The 24,075-nt window shown below is 55.3% G+C and overlaps 1 protein-coding gene across 3 annotated transcripts in view; it reads left to right on the forward strand.

The window, feature by feature from the left end:
- The first annotated feature begins 5,508 nt into the window (after positions 1 to 5,508).
- ZBTB46 (zinc finger and BTB domain containing 46) overlaps positions 5,509 to 24,075 on the forward strand; it is a 48,858-nt gene continuing 30,291 nt past the window's right edge. For 2 of the 3 annotated variants that reach the window (XM_052650918.1, XM_052650920.1), the window contains exon 1: positions 5,509 to 5,617. The gene's annotated coding sequence lies outside the window, so the exon portion shown is untranslated. Of the gene's footprint in view, positions 5,618 to 6,371; positions 6,443 to 24,075 lie in introns of those variants that run through there. The other variant, XM_052650919.1, reaches the window with a different exon arrangement.

A 24,075-nucleotide genomic window follows, 5' to 3' on the forward strand; every position in this document is an offset into this window, starting at 1 on the left:
GTGCAGGCAGAGGCTGGGCTGAGGTGGGCTGAGACTCTCAGTGGGGCAGCAGGGCCAGTCCTTCATGAGTCCAGGGTTTAAACCCCTCGGTCCCTGTACGCTGAGGGTAGGCCAAGCTGGGAATCTGTGGAGCTTTCAGATCCAGTGAAAACGAGCCCCAGACCTGAAGGAGGAAGTTTTGTCTGATGATTGGTCGGGTCTTTATATTTTGGAACGATTTCAGGTCTATGGAAGAGCAGGGGCATTCGGAAGTCCCGGAGCTCCTGTATGGACCACCCCCCTGACTCAGCTTCCCCCAAAGTTACCACCAAAAGTCACTGGGGCTGCTTCTCTCAGCACAGCTCAGACCCTACCTGGATTTTATCCACACGTTTTTCCATCGCGCTCCTCTTCTGATCCAGGACCCCATCCAGGGCACACGTGCAGGGTCTGCATGACTCCCGGGCTCCTCTGGGCTGGGACCACTTCTCCATAGCCCTTGACGACCAGGACCATCCTGAGGTGGCTGCTCAGTGTTTTGTAGCACATCCCTCAGTTAGGGTTGATCTGATGTGTCTTCTCATGAGGACACCAAGGTTATTGAGTCGGACACGATGGAATACCAGGGAGGCTGATGAGCTGGGGGAGATGGCAGCAGAGGTGAGGTACCCTTCTCGCCACCTCGGGTCAGAAGCCTGATGTCCCTTGATGTCCCTGATCACCTGGTCGGGGGGCTGCATGCTGGGTCTCCCCGGTAAAGCCCCTCACGTTCCCTTTTGCACCTTCTTCTTCAGATGGCGACCGCAGTCAAAGTATGTGGGAGTCAACTTCCATCTCAGGGAGGGTGCCAGACCCTTCCCCCCCGGTTGTTTGTCAGCCGGGTCACGTCGCGCTTTGTGTTGTATCCAGCAGGATGTTATTTGATGCTCAGGTGGCCCTTGCTCTGGCCACCTTTCCCATCGGCTCCATGTCCCCCTGTCCTTTGCTTTCTGAGCCCTTCTGTCCTGCCAGCACTGCCACACGCTTCCATGTTTTCCCCACCATCCTCGCACCAGCCGTTTCTCCAAAGAACCCCTTTTCCAGGTCTGCTGTAGCCAGCCTCTCAGCTGACCTGCTTGCCTGGCTCTTTCCTAGAAGACAAGGCATCCTGTCTTGCTCTCCAATCTTGGGATGTCCCCGGCATGCGGCAGGATCGATGTACTCCATGAATGCTGCTGAATAAGCTCATAAATGAGTGGATGGAGGAGGCTGGCACTGCATGGGGTTGGGGCCTTTCTGAGTCTACCAACGGGACACAGAACCCCCTCCTCTGATGGGAAGGTTGGGGCAGGGCCCCTCATCATCTCCTTTTCCTCCTCACCCCCAGCCCCTAGCATGGGAGCTGGGCCAGGTGACCCATATGGGGAGATTCCTGGCTCAGAAAATGCACCCCGTCTCAGCCTCTGCCCCCCATCCTGCCCTGTCGCTATCTGCAGCCATCACCAGCTTTTGCAACTCGAGCCTCAGTGGCTGTGGCCCCCAGGGAGCAGCTGCGTTCCTCCAGCCGGCCTGAGGCCCCCAGCCCCCTCACCCTGCTCCAGTGCTGACTGGCTGCTCCCCCAGGCCTCCCAGTTTCCAGAGCCCGCCTGAGATGGAATTACAGCCCCAGGTCTGCACCTGCGGCGCAGCGGTGCCTCCCAGCTCCCAGGGCCCTGTCTGCCCCTCTCTTCCCTCCAGGGGCCGAGTGAGGTCCCAGTCGGGTAGGGTGCCTGCTGTGTGCCCAGAGGAAGCAGGGGCTGTGGAGATCCCTGTGGGGTGGGGCCGTGGAAGCAACCTCATGGAAAAATGCCACCACAGGGACCACAGGATGAACAGGGAGAGTGGGGCTCAGGGTGGGGGTGGGCAGCAAGGAGAAGGGCGATGGGGTCAGATTGTAAAGGGATCGGGGCTGGTCCAGGGAGCAGGGGGAGTGACACAGGAGGGAGCCCAGTGCCACCCTCCACACTTAAGCTGGCCTCAGGGCCCACCTGGGACTGGGGAGGGCTGGTGGGGCAGGAGGCAAAGTGGCTTCCTAACCAGGAGAGGCCAAGGTCGATGGTCAGACCCGCAGGGACAGACCCCTGCTCATCCATAGCCCACAGCTTGGACGGGAGTGGCCCTGGCTGCCTCCCACCCTGTGCCAGCCTGGCTGTGCAGCTGACACTGGGACAGTGCTCTGCCCTTGCCTCCCTGCAACTGTGCTGCCCCGTTCTCAACTCCAGCCCTGTTAGCCCCCACCTCCACCCCAGCTCTCTGCCCCTGCCCTGACACCAGCCCCTCCCGGGCACACAGCAGGTGTGGCTCAGCTTCTGTCTAGAGGGAAGGTCTGGAATGCAGGGCCCTGGTGCCCAGCCTGGGGGTGAGGGGGCGGGGGCTCAGGAAGGAAGGGGCTGGCATTTGGCAGTGGCGTTTTGGAAGGACGGTTGGGGGTGAGTGCTTGGAATGGAACGGGGCGACAGTTGGTGGTGGCAGCTGGAGCGGCAGTGGGGCTTGGCAGGGGCGCGGGCCTGGAGGACAGTTGGGGTGGGGCAGCCATGGGGTTGGCAGGTAGCCTTTGGCTCTAGAGGGAGGTCTCGGGGAGGCCCAGCAGGAGGGCAGGGCCAGCTGGCAGCAGACTTGGCCGAGCCAGGCCTGGGAGCAAGCTGCAGCCTCAGCCAGGCGGCCCCCAGACCAGGGTGGGGCTGCTGCAGTCCAGGGCCGGCCTCCGGTCCACCCTCAGGGCCCGGGATGACGCGCACAGGGCGGTTCCTGCTGCAAAGCCCAGCACCCTCAGGCCCACCAGCTGCGCATCTCCCACCCTGTTCTCGGCCTCCCCCCCTCCCCATTTGGCCATTCGTATCCAGCAGGGGCTTGGAGAGGGCAGGGACAGGTTCTGGGCAGTTTCCCTGAGAGGGGCAGGACTCCCGGGGCTGTTGCCATAGGGACGGCCGAGCAACACCACTGGCTGGAGGATAAACAGGCAGGTTTCCTGACCAGTGACTGCTGTGAAGACAGCCTAGAAGACCTGGCTGGGGTGGATGGGGAGGCGCTACCTGGGGGTTGCAGGCTTTGGCGAGGGGACTTGTCCAGGGGGGTGCTGGGAAGTCAGACGAGAACGGATATTCATTGTCCCTCTGTCTTCTTCCCAAAGCACCTCTTGGGCTCTGCTTCACAGGAGCCGACCTGGAGTGGGGCTGGATCTCCTCCCAACCATCTTGCCCCCTGAAGCCACATGGTGGGGGTGGGGGCAGGTGGAGGGAGGGCTGAGCACATGGTGCAGAGGCCCTGCCAGCCAGGCAGCTCTCGAAACTGAAGTGCCCTTCAGGGTCCCAAGATCTGCTGGTGGGAATGGGGGCAGTGTGCTCTGAGGGACGGCCATCGCCAAGTATACCTGTGGGCCTGGCCGGCTTCTGTACTTTGGACCCTGGGTCCCCAGCCCTGGCCTCAGGGCTGCTCATTCTCTCCCAGCCCCCAGATCCTCACTGCCTCAAGGTGTCTCTTGGGCGAGCTTCAAATGCACTCACACATGTGGCTGGTGGTGAACTACCAGAAGGACCAGTGTTTGGCCAGGACCAGTGCAGAGTGCTGACCACCCATTTATCCATCTTGTCCTCCAGCCAAGTGAGGGCAGGAACCATGTCTGGGTCTCATGGTGGCATCTCAGGCCCCTTATTCCCAGGGCCCTTCCACCTGCTGACCTCCCTGCCTCTGGACGCTGGGTTCCAAGGCTGAAGAGTGCCACTGAGGCCAACCCCACACCCTCAGCCGTCACCTGTTCCCAGCGCCATCCCTGGGTAGAGCTGCCTCACGGAGACCGCCCTTCTACCAACGTTGAAGGACACATTGGTGGTCAAAGCAGATCCCTCCAGGGTCAGTGCCAGCATCAGGGGAGAGGTGCAGTGCATGGCATCTGCACCAGGGCTCAGGGTACCCCAGCAAGAGTGGAGGCTTTCTGACCGAGCCGGCATCTGCCTACTGTGAGTTGGAGCCTGGGCATTGATTAACGTGGGGCCCCTGGGGGTGCTGCCACCTCTCCCCATCAGAGCAGATGCACCAAAGTGGCCCCAGGGAGTCCAGCCACACAACCCTTGTGCTCCCAGCTTGGCTGAGAGGCCACCACTGCTGCTATTGGCTCTTTCCCTCTTTGTTTTATTTTCCCTTTGTTTCTTCTTTATTTCTTTCCTTCTTTCCTTCCTATAATAGGGGTTTATTAACTCCCAGAAGCATCACTGTCTCCGGTCACAGGCATGGCTTGATCAGAGCTCTCTGGAACACTCCTTGGTGCTGCCTTTTTGGTCTACCAGCTTCATTCAGGCTGCTCAACCTTCTGTTGGTTCTTGGAACAGAAAGGATGGGCGTCTCAGTCCCCAGTCACTGGCAGGGATGCTGGGGAGGGGGCACTGATTCATCATCATGCAGGGGAGGGGAGTGTGGAGAGAGAGTTCCAGGGCCCCAAGGATGCATTCCAGGACTCAGTGAGACTTTCTACCAAGACCAGAAGACCTGGGCTAGTACGTGGGGTGCACCCTGGTGCTGATGAGAGAGGCTCAGTTCTCCTGGGCAGGCCTCCTGAGCAGCGGCTGAGCACTACTGCGTGCCCCAGCCGGGCAGCCTCCGCAGCATTCCAGCAATGCTGATCTCCTCGGAGAGTGTCTGGGGAGGGGCAGCCATCAGGCAAGTGGTCCTCCCGTCTGGCAGACGCACTTCTCCATCTCCCCCACATCATTTGCTCCATGGGCTACAACTGCACTCCAGGCAGACAGGCAGGTGAGAGGGGAGGACCCCGAGACAGTGCCCTCCATCCCCTCAAAGGGAGGACAGAATGACCAGCCAGACCCTCCTGGAGGCCTAGAAGAGACACTTCTAAGGTTGACTGTGCCCAGTCCCCACCTGAGAGGGCCCAGGAAATTGGGGCTGCTGTTCCAGGCCTGGGTCCTCCAGGAGTAAGTCTTGCGGGAAAGGGGGTTGCTCCTGCGCAGGCAGCGGGAAGGGAGTGGGGTGCGGGTGTCTGCAGCCATTTTCAGGCGCCGGCTGCAGCGAGGGAGTGTCCCAGCCTTTTCATCGCTGGCTGCCAGACCGCGGCCGGCCTTGTTCACTCAAGAATTCCCGCCTCCCCCCCCACCAACCCCAGGCTGCCCTCCCCCAGCAGCCCAGTGAATGCCTCCTTACACATCCTGAGAAAGCATCCATAATGGCCCGCCGCCTCCCACCTCCCGAGGAATTCCGCGGCGCTGGGCCCGCAGGGAGGTAGGGCGCAGACGGCCCGCGGCGCCTTCCCATTGGATGGCCAGGTCGTGCTCAACTCCCCTGCGCGACTGGCCAGCCACAGGCTCACCTCCCTTCCCACCGTCGCGGCCGGGAGAGGAAGCGAGGTGGCCTTTGCCCCCGCACAGGCCAGCCAGGAATGCGGGGCCACGCTTCCCATTCCGTCTGCCGGAGGACTCAAGGACAGCGGGGGCGAGAAGGGACGCATGGGGCTGCTCTCGGGCAGCGGGACTCGAGATCGGTTGCGGGGGAATCGCGGCAAAGCCCTGGGGATACCACGCGGCTGGAAGGACCGACGCGCGCGCGGCCGCCGATGCCTCCATTGGCCAAATCCAATCTCCTGTGGCACGCACTGTCCCGTGGCCCCCGCCCTGAGGTGCGCTTCTCCCGGGGGAAGCCGAGGTCCCCGACGGCGCGGCCCCGAGCCCCTGGGCGCTGTGGGAGCGCTGTTTCGCTCCACCGCGCGCGGCCGCACAAACCGCCGGGAAGGCGCGAAGTTTGCGAGACCTGTGCGGCGCGACTGCGCGTCGGGGGACGCGGACAGCCTGTGGCCCGGGGGATAGGCGCGTGGGCAGCGCCAGGTGCGCGGTTGGGCAAGAGTTGGGGTGCTCTCGTCCAGACCCACGTGTCCGACCGGATGGTCTGCCGGGTGCTGGGTCTCCGTGGGAAGGGGCGCGGGCACCCGGAGACCCCACGCCGCGCCACCCCCGCCCCCCGCCAGCCCTGCGGAGGGGGCTTCCCACAATGCCCAGCGAGCTCCAGCCCGCACTTCCGCTGTCCAGCCGCCCACGGGGGGGCGGAGGCGCACCGACCCTCGCCGCGGCCCCCTCCGCCCCGCTAGCGGAGCCGGCCGACCGAGGGGCGGGGCAGCGGCCGGGCCGGCGGGGCGGGGCCCGGGGCGGTGGCCGGGGCCGGGACCGGGGCGTGGGCCAATCAGCAGCGGCCGGGCGCGCGCCGGGGGGCGGGGTCAGGGTCCGCAGGCGGGGCGCGCGCGCGGGCGGCGGGGGCCGCGGGGTTGGAGCGGCGCGGGGGCGCGCGCCGGCCTGACGGACAGACGGACGGACAGACGGACACAGCGGCCAAGGCGAGCGCGCAGCTCGGACCCGCCCGGACGCAGCGCTCGCCCGGCGGCCGCGGCGATCACCGGCGCTGGTCCGGCGGCCGCGGCGCCCGCCCTCGCCCGCGCCCCATGGGGTCACAGGTAAGCGGCGCCGGCTCATTGTCCGCGGCCGGGCGGGCGCATCTTGGCGGGGCCGGGGCTCAGGCCGGCCGGACCGCTCCGGGCTGGAGCCGCTCCGAGTCGGGGCGCGCCCCCGCCGCCTGCCCCTCGCGCCCCGCCGCGCCCCGCCCCGCGGGGGCGCCCTCCCGGCGGCGATCGGCGCGCCCGGCTGCAGCTCTGGGGGCGGCGGTAGAGACCCCCGCCCGGTCCCCGCTGGTTCCTGAGCTCAGGTGGCGCGGGCGGGGCGGGGCGGGCGAGGGCGACGCGGGGTCCCCGCGGGGCTGCGCGCTGAGGCGGAGGCGGCGACGGGGTTGCCCCGCGCCCCTAGTCCTCGGCGCCTCCTGCCGCCGCCGCCGCGGTCCCTCCCCCGTTACCTCCGAAAGGGGAATTTTCCAGCTGGTAATTTCTGCTGCGTCAACGCCCGGCCCCAGGAGGCAGCCCGGGGGCGTCCTGGCGCCCCCCGCCCGCGCCGCCCCGCGCGCCCCCCGCCCGCGCCTCCGAGCCGCACCCGGACCCGCCCGCGCCGAGTTTGCCAAGAGTCGGAACTGCGGGAGGTGGGCGCGGCGGGTCCCCGCTCTCCGCCGGGCCTTGGGGGTCATTGTCTCCCCCTGAAGCCCAGCACTGGCCTCGTCTCCATTTTAATTATTGGCTGATTCAGGGCGCAGGGGCCTCGAGGCCGGGCAACTAGAGGAGCGCGGAGGGGACGGGGCGCGCGGAGCGGACGGGGCGCGCGGAGGGAGCGGGGTCCGCCGAGAGCCGCGTCTTTGTTTCTCTGTAAATAGACATGTCAGTTTCGCAGGGTAGCACGAGTCAATGTCTGACAACTCAATCTGGATGGCAAATGGGCGATTTTCTGCACCAGGAGGAGGGCTCAGACTAGTTGGGGTTCCTCTCGCCTTGCTGACAAATTCATTATTTGTAGGTTTAACGGACCACGCACAATAGGGCTGGACCGAGGAGCTTGGGTACAACCCAAAGGGGCGAAGAACTGGTATTTTCTGACACCGAGGAAATACAAACAAAAGAAAGTTTGACTGAGATTCTCAGCGAATTTTCTTACGCTTTCCTTGCTCCAATCTCAGCGAAGCATTTGTCGTGGATTTCGGAGGCAAGATTGTTATCAGCATTGTTTAAAGAAATGCTAATTAGCAACACATTGGCGAGCCGCTGGGCTCAGACACCTGTGCGGAGTCCTTGAGTGCGCTTTAATTGTATCAGTTGTAGAATCTTTCATACTGGATTTATCATCAAAGCTAACTTCCCTTTGGGTAGCAGGCTGTAGATTCGGTCTATCGCTGGCCTGCGTGTAGCCTGTGAAGGCAGTGTTTTCACTCATCGGGAGGGGGAAATAGTTTGTTCCCCAAAGGGAAACTTATGGAAGGGTTTTTCACATGAATGATGAAGTAAACAATAGAATTTTACTATAGTGCACTCCTTCTAGTTGGTGTGTTTCCTGATAAATACTCTGAACTGAAAACTTTGAGACTCCTTGCTATTTCAGAAAGGACTAAGTGAGAGGTTGTTGAGGCAGAAGTTACTAGATGTAAGTCTGACTTAGACAGTATGTTCCCCTAGAAAACTAGTAATTATTTTTATATCTTTTACTGAAGGGAAGGAGGTGTATGTGGGTGTTTATGGGAGAGTTCTGTTTAGGGGGTATGGAATGGATACCTCTAGGCTAAACCCCAAGATCAACCTTTCTGGGAGGCCAGCCTCACCTCTAGGCTAAACCCCAAGGTCAGCCTTTCTTGGAGGCCAGCCTCAGGACAGGATCTCATTAGGCCTCATTGACATTACCCTGGATGAAAGAATTTTGTTTGGATGAGATGAGTTTTGTTCAGATCTAGCTGTTTAAGATTTGAAAATGAGCTCTTTTTCCACGTCCAGTTTCTGGTGTTCAGAACTGGTGGAGTGTCAGCTGCAGGGGCTCCAGTCCTCTTGGGTGCTCTGTATCCCCACTCGATCATCCAGGGGGAGGGTGCTGCCCCCCTCCTTGGTCACACATAAGCACTTGGAAGGTGAGGTCGACACTGAAGATGGGTGAGACTCCACTGGGGGCCTGGAAGGACACTCTTTTACAGTCAGACGATGTGTTATTTGCAAACATGTTAAACCAAATATTACAAACTTTTCAACATTGTCCTTATGTGGGGTTTTTCAAATTAAGCGAAATTGGGCCACTGCGTCCCTGTGGTCTGTGTTTCTGGGGCAGCTGTGCGCTTGCTCTGCTCTATCAGAGGTCTCGGACCAGCAGTGAAGGCCCCGCAAAACATCTTCCGAGAGCCTGGAGCTGTGAACTTGAACTTGAACTCGTGCCTCGCTTTGCTGGTGCTTCCTGTGCCCTATTGACTGCTGTGTTAATATGGGCGGAGGGTTCTTGTGCCCTATTCTGGGGGTGTCGTGTCCTCATAAAAACAGAGGCTTTTCCTTCTCTGTGAAAGAACATATTCTGCTTAAAATCTGTTGAGTGATTATAGGCTATCAAGAATTCCCTTGTGAACCTGCCCGCTCCCCTGAACAAAAAAGATTCTTCTTTTTGCTACAAGTGTGCTTGAATGGCCCAACTCCTGAGAATAAACAATGCTTGAAAATCTCTGTTGAGACCACATGACTCATTTCAGTCTTTGCAACACAGTTGTCCTGTCCTACTCCGGCCCCTGTGTCCTCTGCCATTGGCTCTGACTTTGGAATGGCCAGTACAGCTGGGGTCTTCAGCCCCAGGTTCACCAGCATTTTCCCTCTTTTCTGCCTTACGAGCTTCAGTATGGTATGTGCCTGACGCATGTGTACTTGGGCTCTGGGTTCTGGTTTTCTGGTGATGACAGATGCTTGTAGATGGAGAAGTCATGGAAAAGAAAAATAACTTTTTCTAACAAGCTGAAAAGTTGTTCTAGTGAAGGATAAGGACAAACTCAACCAGTCAGGTCTGACCTTAGGGTGATTGATGCAAAGTTTTCCGTTCAGTGTCTCTCAACACTGCCGTTTAACTCTTATTTAGATTTTGAAATGACTAAACCTTTTAAAATGTCATTATTTGGATTTAAAAAATTAGCAACTTAGGCACTTTAGAAAGTTGAGGAACAGTGTTAGCGTGTTTTTCAACAGCATTTATAGAGGTTCTGTGTTTAGACAGGTGTGTTTTTTGAGTCACATTAGAGAGACATTCCCAGAGTTTCTTATTCATGATGATTTTTGGCTGTATTGAGAGCTTGCTGTGGGCCAGATTGGAGACAGAATTCCTGCAGTGGGACTGTTGACCTGTTGGGATGGCTCAGAGTGGGGGCCCTATAGGAACCACCGATGTGAATGACAGATGCTAGTGAGAGCTCAGAGAAGGATGGGTGTGGCCCACCTGGTGGGCTTTCTGAAGACTATTGGAGGAAAGAGTGTCCATGCAGACTCCTCCCCTGGCCCAGGTTGGGCCTATGGTGCTAGCCCCTGGTTCCAGTACCTATTGGCAAATTATTTTCTAACTTCCGCTTCACAGAGAGTGGGTAGCCAAGGAGAGGGCAGAAACCTTGGGGCCAGGCAGCTTTAGGGGCTGATTGGCTGTGGGGTTGGGGGCGAGAGGCGACGTAGTTTCAAATGATGCCTTCCAAAGCCCGTGTTTCAGCACATGAATCCCTTACTAAATGTCACGCTCACGGGGAAAGTCTCAGGGAAGCTGTCCTTTTCCTGGCCCCCAAGCGGCAGCCTAGCCCTGCTTGTCTGAGTGGACCTGGGGTGGGACCCCTTCTTTGTGGAGCAGAAGGAAGATGCCTCTGTCTTCGAGAGAGGGTTTGAAAACCTGAAGCAACCAGAGCTGCCGTGAAGATGGACACATGGCGGGTGGGGCCTGGGCAGATTGCCCTCTCAGTGTGTCACCTGGCATGCAGAGGGTCTGACCCAGGTTTTTTTGGCCACTCTGAACACTGTCCCTCGGCTGAACCTGGGGCCGGAGAGCCTAGCAGGGACTCAGCTTGGGGAGCAAGGACCCTCAGGCTGGCCACTCACTACTCACCCGTCTAAAGGTTGGGTTCGCTGTTCTCCAGGCTGACATCCAGGTGGTGATTTGCCCTCAGTTCAAGGTGGCCGTGCCGAGGTGCACAGGCCCTGTGTCAGGATGCACAGAAATGAGCTTCATGAGACCCACTCAGGGACTCCCGGCTGGGCTCACTGGTCAGAGGGGCAGCACCAGTACACTGGGTTGTTGATTTCAGTGAGAGGGTGGATGGGGTGATGGAAAACACCATCAGGAGGGTGGCCCAGAAGCCCAGGGTGGGGCGGGCAGGATGACGTCTGGGTGTCGGGTTCGGCTGTGTTTTAGACCCAGGGGAGGGGCCATGTCTCTGGAGGAGCTCAGGGCTGTGGGCAAATGGGCTGCCCATGTGAGCAGGTCAGGCGGGTGCCTCAAATGGGCCTTCGTGTCCAGAACAGGTGTGTTTTCTCATCCCATCCCATTCTAAGCAGTGCAGCTTCAGGGCCGGAGTTTCCTCTTCTTTAGGAAGTTTAAAGATGGCTCAGACACTACTGTTTCCTTCAGGGGCAGGAGAGGGCTGACTCTGTGGGGATCAGTCTCAGAATCGCAGAGCCAGCTGACTGCTCAGGTCCTCTACGTTCAGTTCCTGGACCAGCGACGTCCGCTGTGCTTCAGGCGAGGTTGACTCAGAGATGCCCGATGCTCAGAGTCTCGCACACAGGTGGCTATCGCCTTTTCCAGGGTATCGGTCCCCTTGGCCTAGGCCCCACTCTGACCCCTGGTCTCTGAAGAAGCTGTCCATCTGCATTTGAAGCCCAGTCCTTCCTGCCAGCCCTGTGGCAGCCAGCTCCGTGGCCCACATCCTCTCTTACACGAAAAGTGGAGCAGGCTGGCGGGCCGCACATCCCAGGTCCCCAGGGGAAAGGTCACGTGGAGAAGCGGGACACAGAGAGAAATGCTTGTTCTGGGGTGAAAGTGGAGCAGCCTCAGGTGGCAGAGCTTCGGGACTGTGACCTGGAGTCTGTGAGCCCTCCCCCAGCTGTTCCCCCACCGTCTCACACTTCTCAGCAGGGGGCCACGCCCGGCTTGTGTGCACCCTGAGGTCCCTGCCACTCTGGCTCTTCATAAACAGCAGCCCTTGACTTTCCAGTGGGTCTTTGCATCTAGACCAGGGTTGGGGGGCTGCCGGTCCAATGGGACGGGGCCCCATGTCGGTGGCTGGTCTAGGAACTCCTGTGATCAAAGCGCAGGAAGACTTCTGCATTCTCCTCTCCAAGGCCAAGAACCCTGGGACCCCAGGACACTGGGGAGGGCTCATCAGCCCTTGCGGGGGAGGGTCCCAGAGCTTCCAACATGGTCTCATTTGGGGCCTGTCAATCAGACAAGGTGAGGCCCCACTGGCAGGGCCCGGGGGTTGTTTAAGAAGAGTGGACAGAGCTATTCTTTTTGTTCCTGCCCTGTCCCATGAAAACTGCCTTAGCATGACTTCTGTGGCTAGTGGTCTGAGTGCAGCCTCCACTGCCGGTCTCAGACCCCTCTCCACTGACCAGCGTTCTCCAGCTGCCTCTAAAGTGTTAGTAGTAAGAACTGGCAATGAGGGGAAAGTTAAAAGTGGCAATTTCCCTTACAAAGCTCCTCAGGTAAGAGAAAGCTGAGGGCATGTGTCCCTGCTGTTGAGGAAGAGACCCGAGCTTCCGCCTACGGTCGCCTTCCCTTCTGAATAGTCTCAGCAATGTCCCACAGGGGCTCATTCCTCTGATGAGAGGCGATTGCTGCTGATGCTGTGTCCATGCGTATTGTTTAATTTCCAACTGGAGACTAAAGGAGGCAGGACATTCAACACCACTTGGGCACTAACTGGCCAAGAGCTGAGCATCTCATCTGGGGTGAGTAGAACCTCTCCAGTCAGCGTCCTCCTGGCACTTTCAGAGTTCTGTTCAGGATTATACTATTAAAGTGTGTGTGTTACCATGTATTTCACTTTTGCTTTCGTTTTTGGTTATACATGGATAACTCCATAAGCAGGAAGTTTCCAGGTTTTTCCATGAAGGCATGGTGTTTTTTCATTGCCTCTGGTGATATAGAGACCTTGTTATTTCATTGCTATTATTTTATATGAAGACTTAACCCCTCAACTTCAGAGTGTTGTGAAGAACTTTTCATAAGTTAGTAGCAGACACACCCTTCACGGGGACAGTGACCATGTATCATGACAGGCCTGCTGGGCACCTGAGAAAAGTGGTCTTTAATATTGGGTACGTTGACTTTTCCTATTTTTCTTTTTTTTTCTGGCTGCACCATGTGGCTTGCAGGATCTTAGTTCCCCAACCAGGATTGAACGTGTGCCCTCGACAATGAAAGCAGAGTCCTAACTACTGGACAACTGGGGAAGTCCCCCTATTCTTTCTTACATTGTTGGCAGAATGAGATCAGAACAGGGAGTGATAAGGTAACACTGTCCTTGGACTGCCTTACCATTAAAGTCACTGAGCTCCACTGGATGACGTGAAAAACACTGGGGTGTGGGTGGGGCGTCTTTTAAACCTCTTCCCTTCTGGCTTCTCTGTCGTCTGCTGCTTTTGATGCTGCTATGGGGTGGAAATCCCAACACCCGGACTTGGAAGCAGAGAGAAGACAGAGGTTTCAGTCAGCAGGTGTACCGCGTGGCTGCAGTGACCGTGGTTCCTCTATGGTGAGCAGGGCCCTCAGGAGGCCAGGGAGCTGGGAGCACTTCCAGGTGTACATGTGCCCTTGAAAGCCTGAGAAGAGGGTCAGAAGGGTCAGTGCCAGGGGACCCACCTGCACTGCATCCAGCAGACCCGCTTCACTGAGGCTCAGGTGGTCCCTCAAAGACAGAGTGTTTGAGCTCAGCAAATGCACTGAACCTTGAAGGAGCATGCAGGGCAGGCACAGCTCAGTGCTGCCCATGCTACTGCCTGAGGGTCACACCAATCTCATATCTACTTACCTTTGTTTTGCCTCATCTTAAGAAGCAAGAATATCCATGAAGTCGTGAGTCAGGCATCTCAGTTATGTTTTTCTTGATACACACTGAAGCGGACATGTGACTATTCGGGCAGACAATGATTCTCCCTTTGTCTCGAGGGCACTCCCCACATACCCCTGGCTGAGCTGCTGTGAAACCTGTCCGTGTTCCAGACTCTGGATATGAGTGGCTTTGCCATATGGCTTCCTTGAAGGAAGGGGTGGGCTGTGTTTCTGGCTTGATGGGGTGAGCTTCATCTGGATACAACTTCCAGCCCTGCCACAAGCTGCTGAGTCAGGTACGGGGGAGCTTGGTAGACTGGACTGTGTGGATCCTGGTTGGGAACCCTTCATGGCCCATCTCAGAGAGCCTTCCTACCATGTGACCAGGGAGCAATCTGTGTAAGTTAGTCTCCTGTTTGTATGAGTTCTCTGGGGCTGTCAGGCAAAGGACCACTAATCTGGGAGCTTAAAACAACAGAGATTTATTCTCTCACAGCCTGGAGGCCAGAAGTCCTAAGTCAAGGTGTGTGCAGGGCCACCCTCTCTCCAGAGGCTCCAGGGAAGGACACGCCTCCTGCCTCTTTGAGTCTCTGGTGGCCACTGGCAGTCCTGGGTGCTCACAGCCAAGACATGTCCCTCATGCCTCCCATCCTGCCCTTATGGCTGTCACCCTGGTGTCAGATTTGCCTCAACTTATTAGGATGCCAGTCACCTTGAATTAGTGTCCACCATGATGATCTAATCTTAACTCGATTACACCTGCAGAGGCCCTGTTTCTAAGTGAGGTTATATTCTCCTGTGGTTAAGACGTGAGCAGATCATTTTGGGGGAAAGGACTCAGCCCTCTCCACCGTTACAACTTGTGTTCTCCTGACACGTTGCCACATTTATTTTTCAATGCCAGGGTTTCCTGAGGCCTCCCCATTCATCTCCAGCAATCACCGCTCATACCTGCCCTTCCCTTGATGGTTGAGCGAATGAGGCCAGTGACCATGGTGTTAGGGAGTTTGCCCCACAGATCTGCACTCAGCCCCACGCTCTCAGCAAGGAGGGGCTCTCAGTCCAAGGACGCAGGTGCCAACAAGGTCCTGGCTGTGTTGGGTCGTATGTCCCCAGAGGGGATGTGACAGAGCAGATAGATGTCGATGCCTACAGATCAAAGAAGATGCAGCTGGGCCTGGAGGGAGGGTGTGGTGGGGGCAGAGGCAGAGCCCAGGGTGTCCGGTGGGGTCGTTGGGGTGGGTGTTTAGTGCCATTGCTCTATAGCAGGGCACGGCCCCTCCTTTGACCCCCCTGCAGGACTGGGTACCCATGTGCCCATCTGCCCCCCAGATGGACCCAGGCCTTTCTTGCCCCTGGGAAGCTGAAGGGGCCCCTTTTCTAGACAGCGTTTTTATTGCTTCTTATAGAAGATGAGGAAAATAAAATGTAGTCTTCAAAATTTAGAAAACCTTTCATGCAAGAGTAACATGAGGAGCCTCAGATAACATCACATAGATTCACTGAGTGACTGGTCTGAAAGTCATAATTCTTACAGTGACCAGCATGGGAGTGTCCCATGGTGGTCGTAAAGGCTGTGGGTATAGACAGGGCTGTTGTATGCCTGGCATGTCCTCCACGTTCACAAGTGAAGTTCCCCCTCTTGTTGATCCTTGGGACCCGAACCCTCTGGAGGCCAAGGTCACGGCTGTCACTTTGATTCCCCCGCCATGGTCACCTCCTGGATAAGGACCCTCCCCTGCTGGGATGGGAGGGGCCAGGTCCCTATGCACACCCTTGTGACTCTTGTAGCAGACAGGCTGTGCCACACACACCCCACCCCCACCACTGTGTTGGCATGCATAGTCCTGGACTCAGGTCTGCAGGCCAGGCACCAGCCTTGTCTCTCAGCACATACGTGTGTGTGTGTGTGTGTGTGTGTGTGTGTGTGTGTGTGTGTGTGTGCTAAGTTGCTTCAGTCATGTCTGACTCTGTGACCCCATGGACTGTAGCCTGCCAGGCTTCTCTGTCCTTGGCATTCTCCAGGCAAGAATCCTGGAGTGGGTTGCCATGCCCTCCCCCAGGAGATCTCCCCAACCCAGCAATCGAACTCCCATCTCCTGCACTGGCAGGTGGGTTCTTTACCACTAGCGCCACCTGAGAAGCATCGTCTCTTAGCACCCAACTTCCTTAATCACAAACTCCCTTGATTCTGTAAAAGTGATCTTGTTCTTTCGTAACCTCATTGTATTTTCAGTTTGGAAATTTTGGAAGTTTTCAAACACACACAGAATTAGCAAGTGTGTTTCCTTCACCAGCTTCAGTAATTCCTTTTTCTTCTCACATTTGAGTTCCTCTGTTTTTGCTCTGAACTATTTTAAAGAAAATCACAGACGTTTTGTCTCACTGTCCCATGCTTTCCTTCATGTGGGTGGTTCTGTGAGTACCTCCTGGGGCCCCCAATTGGGGCTCAGGCTTGGGGATGGCATCCTCCAAGTTTTTACTACTGGTTGATATGAGCTGCGGTCGGGACAGACCCAGGAGTTGCATTTGAAGAAGTTACACTTGGGGTGGTGGCTCTGAAATCTGCTTTATTCTGTTTTGGGGTGTTTGTTGAAAAGTCAGACCTGTTGGTCCCACACGGTGGTCTGGCTGGTGGCATCCTCTGACCGTTAGGAGCCCCACCCTGTTTTGAGGACCAGGCAACCGGGACCACGTGTCTGGTACTCAGTGTCCGAAGTGTGACGGTGACGTCTGCATCGGAATTTCTGACTTAAATGAATCGTTTTTATATTTTATGCCTGCTTTTAAAGATACTTGTACCTTTTATTAAGGATCTGTACATAAACTGTTCAAAATGATTATCACCTATGTAAGTTTTGTTTGAAAATTCTAGATTTAATAAAATGTAGTATCATCTTAGAATTTTTTAAGCATAATTTTTTGGCAATATTGTTTCTTTCAAATATTTCAGTGTTTGTTTGGAGCCATGAGCCATTTTTGCCTTAGTCCTTTACTAGGTAAATTGTTTTCATCTACAGCCAACCCTGGGTCTGGAGCGTGTGCCCCTCTGTTTGAATGGCAGCTGATGAAATAGCTGCATGGCTGAGGGACAAGGGGGCTTGATTCTCGTGAGGAGAACACTGGCTGAGCTGGTGAGGGAAGTGGGATTCACGCCTCACTGTCACCTGGTTTCTGCGTCCTGAGGTGAGAGTCTCTCTCAGGTGTGTGCCTGTCTGCTACTGCAGACACACACTCTTCATTCACTCGGCAACCGTCCACCCAGCCTTCATTTATTGAGCATCTAATGAGTGTTTACCGTCTGCAAGGCCTATGCAGAATGACAGTGGGGACTTGGAAATGTCCGATTAGCAGCTAAAATTGTGTCAGATGCCAGAACAAATGTTTGTTCTGGTCCGAGCCTGCATGCGGGCTCTCCTGCCACCAGCCGAGGAGTCGTGCATTTCATTTCTCTGCCCCAGTCCAAAGCCAGTGACCTGTACGATGTGGGGTTTCCTAGGTAGCACCTTAGACTATTGGCTGGATCCTCTTGTTTTCAAGAAATGCAACTTTAAATAGAAAAGACCAGGATTGAGGATTCCAGCATTTGCTTGATGTAAACAAATGTTGCAAAATATTAAAGAACTAGTGTATCTGGTTACGGGTTAGGAGGGAGTTCTCTCAAGAATCATTCTTGCAACTTTTCCTTCTGTTGGAAAGTGTTTCAAAGACAAAAGTTGAAAGACTACAGAGGATTTCATCCTGTTGCTTGAGAACTAGGTGCTGCCTTTTTTTTTTTTCCTTTCCTGTTTAGATTTGATGTTTTTCCTTGGCAGAGGGAGTACAAGTGTTAGAGTTAACATTTCAAGTCACAGTATAGCTCAGATTAAAAACCCTTGGATATAATTTTTCTGCCTTCTTAGGCCGATCAGTTTTCAAGAAAAACTTAAAAATTTTAAGTGGATGTGTGGTTTTTTCTGTGGCTTTTGTAACAAAGTGCCACAGACTGGTGGCAAACACAGCAGAAACACAACAGAAACATGTTCCCCCAGCAGGGGTCGTGGGGCTGTGCTCCCTCCAGGGGCTCTGGGAGAGGGTCCTGCCCTCGTCTTCAGCTCTTGTGGCCCAGGCACCTCTGGGCTGTAGCCACCCCACCTCTGCCTCCATCCCCCTCTATATGTCTGTGTTCAGATTTCCCCTTTTTGTGACACATCCGTCCCACTGGGTTATGACCTCATCTTAAGCTGGTTAAATCTACCAGGATCCTGTTTCCAAATAAGGTTGCATTCACAGGTACTGTCTTCTGGGGACACGATTCACCCCACAAAAGCAAGTAACTCTGTATCCATCCTCCACCTTTGCTGTGAGCTGTGACTGATGCAGAACATCAGAGCCCACCTCTTAGCCACACCTGTGGTGTCATTTCTGAATTGTGGTCCTGGGATGTCATGGCGCTGGTCAGATGCCCTTTGTCCATGGCCTCACTGTCATGTCCTTCAGTGAGGTGAAGGTGGGACCTTCAGGCCCACCCAGGATCAAGAAGGTGCTGTCCACTGCTACTTCTACCAGGAGCTAAGCTGGGACATTTAAACAGTATCTCTTGATTGACAGAGGCACCACGAGTGCTGTCATAGGAGGAGCCCCTGGAGGCTTCCAGGAGGAGGCGGCTTGTCAGCAGCTGGGGGGATTGCATCCATGGCAGGATATGCCTTTTGATCCACCTGTTAAAAAGAGCGTGTTTGTATTGTCCAGTGACTCATCACAGCCTAAGGGGGCTGGTCATGGAACAACAGACTGGTTCCAAATAGGAAAAGGAATATGGCAAGGCTGTATATTGTCACCCTGCTCATTTAACTTACATGCAGAGTACATCATGAGAAACGCTGGGCTGGAAGAAGCACAAGCTGGAATCAAGATTGCCGGGAGAAATATCAATAACCTCAGATACGCAGATGGCAGAAAGTGAAGAGGAACTAAAAAGCCTCTTGATGAAAGTGAAAGAGGAGAGTGAAAAAGTTGGCTTAAAGCTCAACATTCAGAAAACAAAGATCATGGCATCTGGTCCCATCACTTTGTGGGAAATAGATGGGGAAACAGTGGAAACAGTGTCAGACTTTATTTTTTTGGGCTCCAGGGTCACTGCAGATGGTGATTGCAGCCATGAAATTAAAAGACACTTACTCCTTGGAAGAAAAGTTATGAGCAACCTAGATAACATATTCAAAAGCAGAGACATTACTTTGCCGACTAAGGTCCGTCTAGTCAAGGCTATCGTTTTTCCAGTTGTCATGTATGGATGTGAGAGTTGGACTGTGAAGAAAGCTGAGCGCCGAAGAATTGATGCTTTTGAAGTGTGGTGTTGGAGAAGACTCTTGAGAGTCCCTTGGACTGCAAGGAGATCCAGCCAGTGCATCCTAAAGGAGATCAGTCCTGGGTGTTCTTTGGAAGGACTGATGCTAAAGCTGAAACTCCAATACTTTGGCCACTTCATGCGAAGAGTTGACTCATTGGAAAAGACTCTGATACTGGGAGGGATTGGGGGCAGGAGGAAAAGGGGACGACAGAGGATGAGATGGCTGGATAGCATCACCGACTTGATGGACATGAGTTTGAGCGAACTCCGGGAGTTAGTGATGGACAGGGAGGCCTGGCGTGCTGCAATTCATAGGGTTGCAAAGAGTCGGATACGACTGAGCGACTGAACTGAACTGAACTGAAGGGAGCTGGTAGCTGTCCATTACAGTCGTGCGTGGTTTAGAGAGGAAAGGGCCACAGTGAGGGTCGAGTGTAGCAGGAGGTGCCTGGGGGCATGGGTAAAGCCGTAACCTCTTCCCCTTTCTCTCCCCAACCCCGCAAAGCAAATTTGTGGATTGGCTTCCCACCAGCAGAAGCAACAGAGCTCTTGGGTGGATGCCTGGCTGGGGCCGTGATTCTGCTTCGGCTTTGTAGGAGGTCTCCCTCCCTGGTCTCTTCTTTTATCTCCCTGCCCCTGCAATTGTTTCTGGGGCCCCAGGCACCCTACCAATCAGGACATCTGGGACCCCTGGGGGGCTGCTCTCCCTTGGGAGCCTGTATCTCCCCTTGATATACTAGCCCCTGGCTTCCCCATCTTGGTGGCTGGTGCCCTAACCACCCTGAGGTCCGAGCTGGCACCACCCCGGGCTCCTTGTGGTTCTCTCAGTGGCCCCGCCCCGTCTGTGTCCTACAAGCTCTCTCGTCAGATGCTGAGGTGCTGTGTCTTCCCTGGGCTGCCTGTGTGCTGACCATAGCTTGATGCCCTCGACCGTCCTGAAACACAGGCCTCTTGTGTCCCAAGGTGCTGGGCCGACTTCTGTGGTTCTTCTGTCCACGTGATGCCAGTTGGGCTGCAGTCCTCCAGGCTGGGCTGGGATGTCAGCACGGGTGGCTCCTTGCCTTGGAACCTTGAGAGTCAGCCTCAGCCAGGTCTCTGGGGTGGCCATACCCAGGCCCCACTCACTCAGTCTTGCTGCTTGTGCCCCTACCTCAGACCCTCCCTGAGAGCCCTCATAGCACCTCTGTGCTGCTCTGGCTCTGGCCTGGGGGGGCGGGCCCGGTACTCAGCTTGAGCCCAGTGCCCAGCACACCTCCAGGCTCCTGGACACCCTCAGGGGCTGATATGGAATCGCATTGGGACTAAGTCTGGGCCACAGCTAAGACCTTGGAATTCTGTGGGTCATTCCACCCTGAGAGCCAGAGCAGGCGGGTGGGGACAGGGTGCATCTGGCCCTGTGTGGTCAGGGTGTGTGCATCCTGAGAGGAAGTGACGTCTAGACAGGTAGGAGAGTCCAGGGAGGGGCGCGGAGGAGGCTTTTGGTCCCACTGAGGTGAGGGAACTGAAAGAGGCCGTGACAGGGAAGAGGGTGGTGGTGGGGTGGGGCTGGGCAGGGGCCGGGGGCGGGGACCCACCCTGGCCCACAAGGGTTTGCATTCTGAGATCACCCTGGTCAACAGCACCCAAGGTTCAGGCTGTGAGTCACTGGAGAAACTTCAGGCAGAGCTGACCCCGCCGGGCACCTAAAGATGATTTCTGTTACTGAATGTGGCATATTTCTTCCTAGTCAGGAGCTTAGTTTTAAATTTTAAAAGGCAACAAGGAACCCTGAGAAAACAATGTGTATAAAGTGTGGGTTATAAAATGGTTTCCTGTTCTTAGTGTCTTGGATCTTGGGTTTTTCAGAACCTTGGGATGTGGGACATGGTGTCCACACAGGGAAGGGCCCGGGGCTGGCTGGGTTCTGCCCATGGGCAGAGGCCTTGGTGGGAAGAAGCCGAGCACTTCCCATATGAACTGTTATCACCCACTGGTGTTGGTGGGTTCTTTGGTAGATAAGAGACATGTGTGTCCCGGGCTCCTAGCAGAACCCTGGGCTGAGTGTCTTAAATGACAGAGATTTATCCCATCGAAGCCCTGGAGGGCAGAGGTCAGAGAACAAGGGCCACACCTCCTCTGAAGGTGCTGGGCGGGATGGAGGACCTGTCCCAGGCGTCCCTCCAGCTTCTGGTGCTTCCTTAGCCATGGCCTCATCTCTTCTGTCACACAGCTGTCTCCCCATGAAGGTCTGTGTCCCAAGGTCCCCTTCCCTAAGGACACCAGTCACGTTGGAGCAGGGCTCACCCTAGCGACCTTGTCTTAACCAGTTCCATCTACAGGGACCCCATTTCCAAATAAGGTCACATGCAACAAGTGAGTCTGGGATGTAGTTCAACCCACGGCAAATGGTGATGGGTACGCACTGGTTTGTAGTCGAGCAAGGATATTTCCATAAAAGTAGTTTTGTAGTCGACATTGTCATAATTCGCGTACAACAAGCTACTCATTGGAAGAGGGTAAATGGGTGGGTTTGCACACAATGGTGTCTCTGTCTCTCGCTGTTCCCAGGCCAGGCAGCCCCTGTCCCTGCCCGTGTAGGTCTCTTTGCAAATTCCAGTTTCATGGAAGGTATTCCTGCACCGTCTCCTTTGTCCGGTTGCTTTCACGCAGTGTGATTATCTAGAGACTCACCTGTGTCCACCTGGAAGGGCCTTTTAGATGTGCTCAGCCGGCCGGGCAAGGGCAGAGATGGGGCTTCATGGGGCCTCCAGACAGCAGCTTGGCTTCTGCAGACCAGGAGTGGGTGTTCTGGTTCTAGCACTAAAGGTACGTTGCTTCCACCTTAAAACAATATTCACCTGTTAGGTCATGTTTCCAGGAAAATTTCAAGAAAGTGTAAATGGAGCACAGTGGAAACACAGAGTGAGAAGAGCTGAAGCCGGGTTGGTGAGAAGCTTCCATGGGTGTTTGAGGTGCTCACCTCTTAGCGTTGGGCTTTTCTGTACTGGAACTCGGTGACCGACCCTGGGGAGGGACCAGTCGGCCAGGGCTCCCAATCCTTGCCCACACCTGGAGTTTCTTTGAGTGCAGCTGGATACAAAGTCCAAATGCATTCACTATTCTGTGTCCTTATTATTAGAACCAATTGTCTTCAAGGTGGAGCTCTTTAGGGACCAGAGAAAAAGCATATGAATACCCCCTTCTGCTCCCAGAATTACTAATCTGAACCTACAGTGCAGCAAATGAAATAAACTCAGAGCAGTCTGCATGTTTCATGTTTGTTGTGATTTTCGAGACTTGGCTTTTACCACCGGAGTATCCGTGGTCTCATGGGCAAGCTGGATGAATAAGAGATGGGCCTCCTGCTGGTAGTTTTTGAAGATGGTTCTTGGTTGCAGCCTCCTTACCTTCAGATGCTGTGGGGAGAAGGTTCGTGAGGTGCCCTGGGGTTGGAGTGCTGCGGGCTCTGTACCCTGGAAGTGACAGACGGGAGTGCCCCTGACATCACGTCTGCCCCTGACGCTCAGAGAGGAGGTTGGCACAGCAGGTCCGTGCTCATGTCTGAGTGCAACTTGTTTAGGGGAGACCTCAACTCCCCCGCCTTGACCCCAGGTCACTATACTGAAGAGTCGAGACTTGGGTCTCTTGGGTCATGGGAGCCGCCTCGGGACTGTGAGACTTGGGGCAGGGCAGGTCTGTGGCACCCAATATAAGCTTGGTGGCTCCAAATGGCTAGACTCAGGTTCCCTGCCAGGCAGCTTGGAGACCACCTCCACCTTTCCCAGAGGCATCAGTATTAGAAATGGCTCTGGCAGCATCAGGCAAGATTCCCACCAGGCAGGATGAGGCCTCGGCTGCCCCTTCCATCACTCGCCGTGCCATCACCTGCATGGTCCCTGTGTCCTGGGTTATGTCTGTTGAGGGTGGCTCCGAAATCTGGATGGTGCAGATCGGCACACTTTTGGAGTCTAGTCTGGAACTTGGATTCAACTTGTATTTGCACCAAGGTGCTCATAAGTGATTCTGTCTGAGGCTGAAGTGTCTTGAGATTAGCGAGCTATAAATAAAACAGGGAGTAGGGACCCCAGGAGGCATGAAACCTGTGTAGAGATGGAGTGGCTTCCAGGTGGCACATGGGTCACTTTAACAAAGTTGCAGGTGCTGGTGTGGCAACAGATAACCCGTCTGCCCCCTTGTTCTCACCAGCTTGAGCTTCTCTTGACAGAGCGGCATCTGGGACCCTTCAGGGCCACAGGCTCTTCTTTGAGGGTCCCTTCCTCACAGGACTGCCCCTGTGGACCTTGAAATGCATGACAGTGCCCTGTGGTCCATGCAGCAGCACAGGTAATTCAGAATGACAGTCAGGTTATCTGTCCACAGGTGTGTGTGCTATGGGGCTTCCTAGCGGCACTAGTGGTAAAGAACATGCCTGCCAATGCAGGGGACATAAGAGACACAGTTTCAGTCCTGGCTCAGGAAGATCCCCTGGAGGAGGGCATGGCAACCCTCTCCAGTATTCTTGACTGGAGAATCTGGACAGAGGAGCCTGGTGGGCTACAGTCCATAGCGGAGCAAAGAGTCGGACAGGGCTGAAGCAACTTAGCATGTGTGTCCTATGAACAAGTGTGAATCCACTGGTGTGTGCTTCCTGAGCAGGTGTGTGTCCCATGGCCAGGTGCGTCTCCACTAGGCAGTACCCTCCTTTGGGGCAGGGCAGATGCTCTGCTGTCCTAGCCCTCAAAGAAAAACCTCTGTGAGCATGCTTTAGTGTGAGGCCTGCGTCTTTCTGGCCAGACTGCTGTGTGATGTGCCTACTAGGATGCTTCTGGTTTTAGGGTCATGCCCATTGGGCAGCAGCTCTTCTGCTGCGGTCAGGTGGGCAGGACCCCATGAACGTCTCACTGATGTTCAGACATGAGCAACTTTGTAATGCAAATTCAGTCATTCCCCTAAAGTTTCAGTAGGCTTGGATAAGTTATGGGTATGCTTAATGTTTCCATAGCAGACTAATCTGTTGTTTGTTTTCATCTGTACCACGAGGCCCTGACCCGGGATTGAACCCATGCTCCCTGCAGTGGGAGGGTGGAGTCCTAACCACTGGCCCCTCCAGGGAAGACCCTGACTAATCTATTTTTGATTATCATTCCTTTAGATTCCTCTTCTTTTTAGCATACAGGTAGTTTTTTTCCCTAATGAAAATTGTATTTTCTTACAACAGATTCTCTGTGAAATACATATCTGATTTTTAAGCTGCTCTGATTGAATAATAATTTATTTTAGAACTTCCCATATGAGTTGAAATTATTTTAGAAATGCAAACCCTGTGAGGTAGTTGCTTCTGTAAACGGCTCTGGCGTT

The sequence above is a fragment of the Budorcas taxicolor genome, chromosome 13 (genome assembly GCF_023091745.1).
Source record: "Budorcas taxicolor isolate Tak-1 chromosome 13, Takin1.1, whole genome shotgun sequence".
In the NCBI taxonomy this organism is placed as follows: Eukaryota; Metazoa; Chordata; class Mammalia; order Artiodactyla; family Bovidae; genus Budorcas; species Budorcas taxicolor.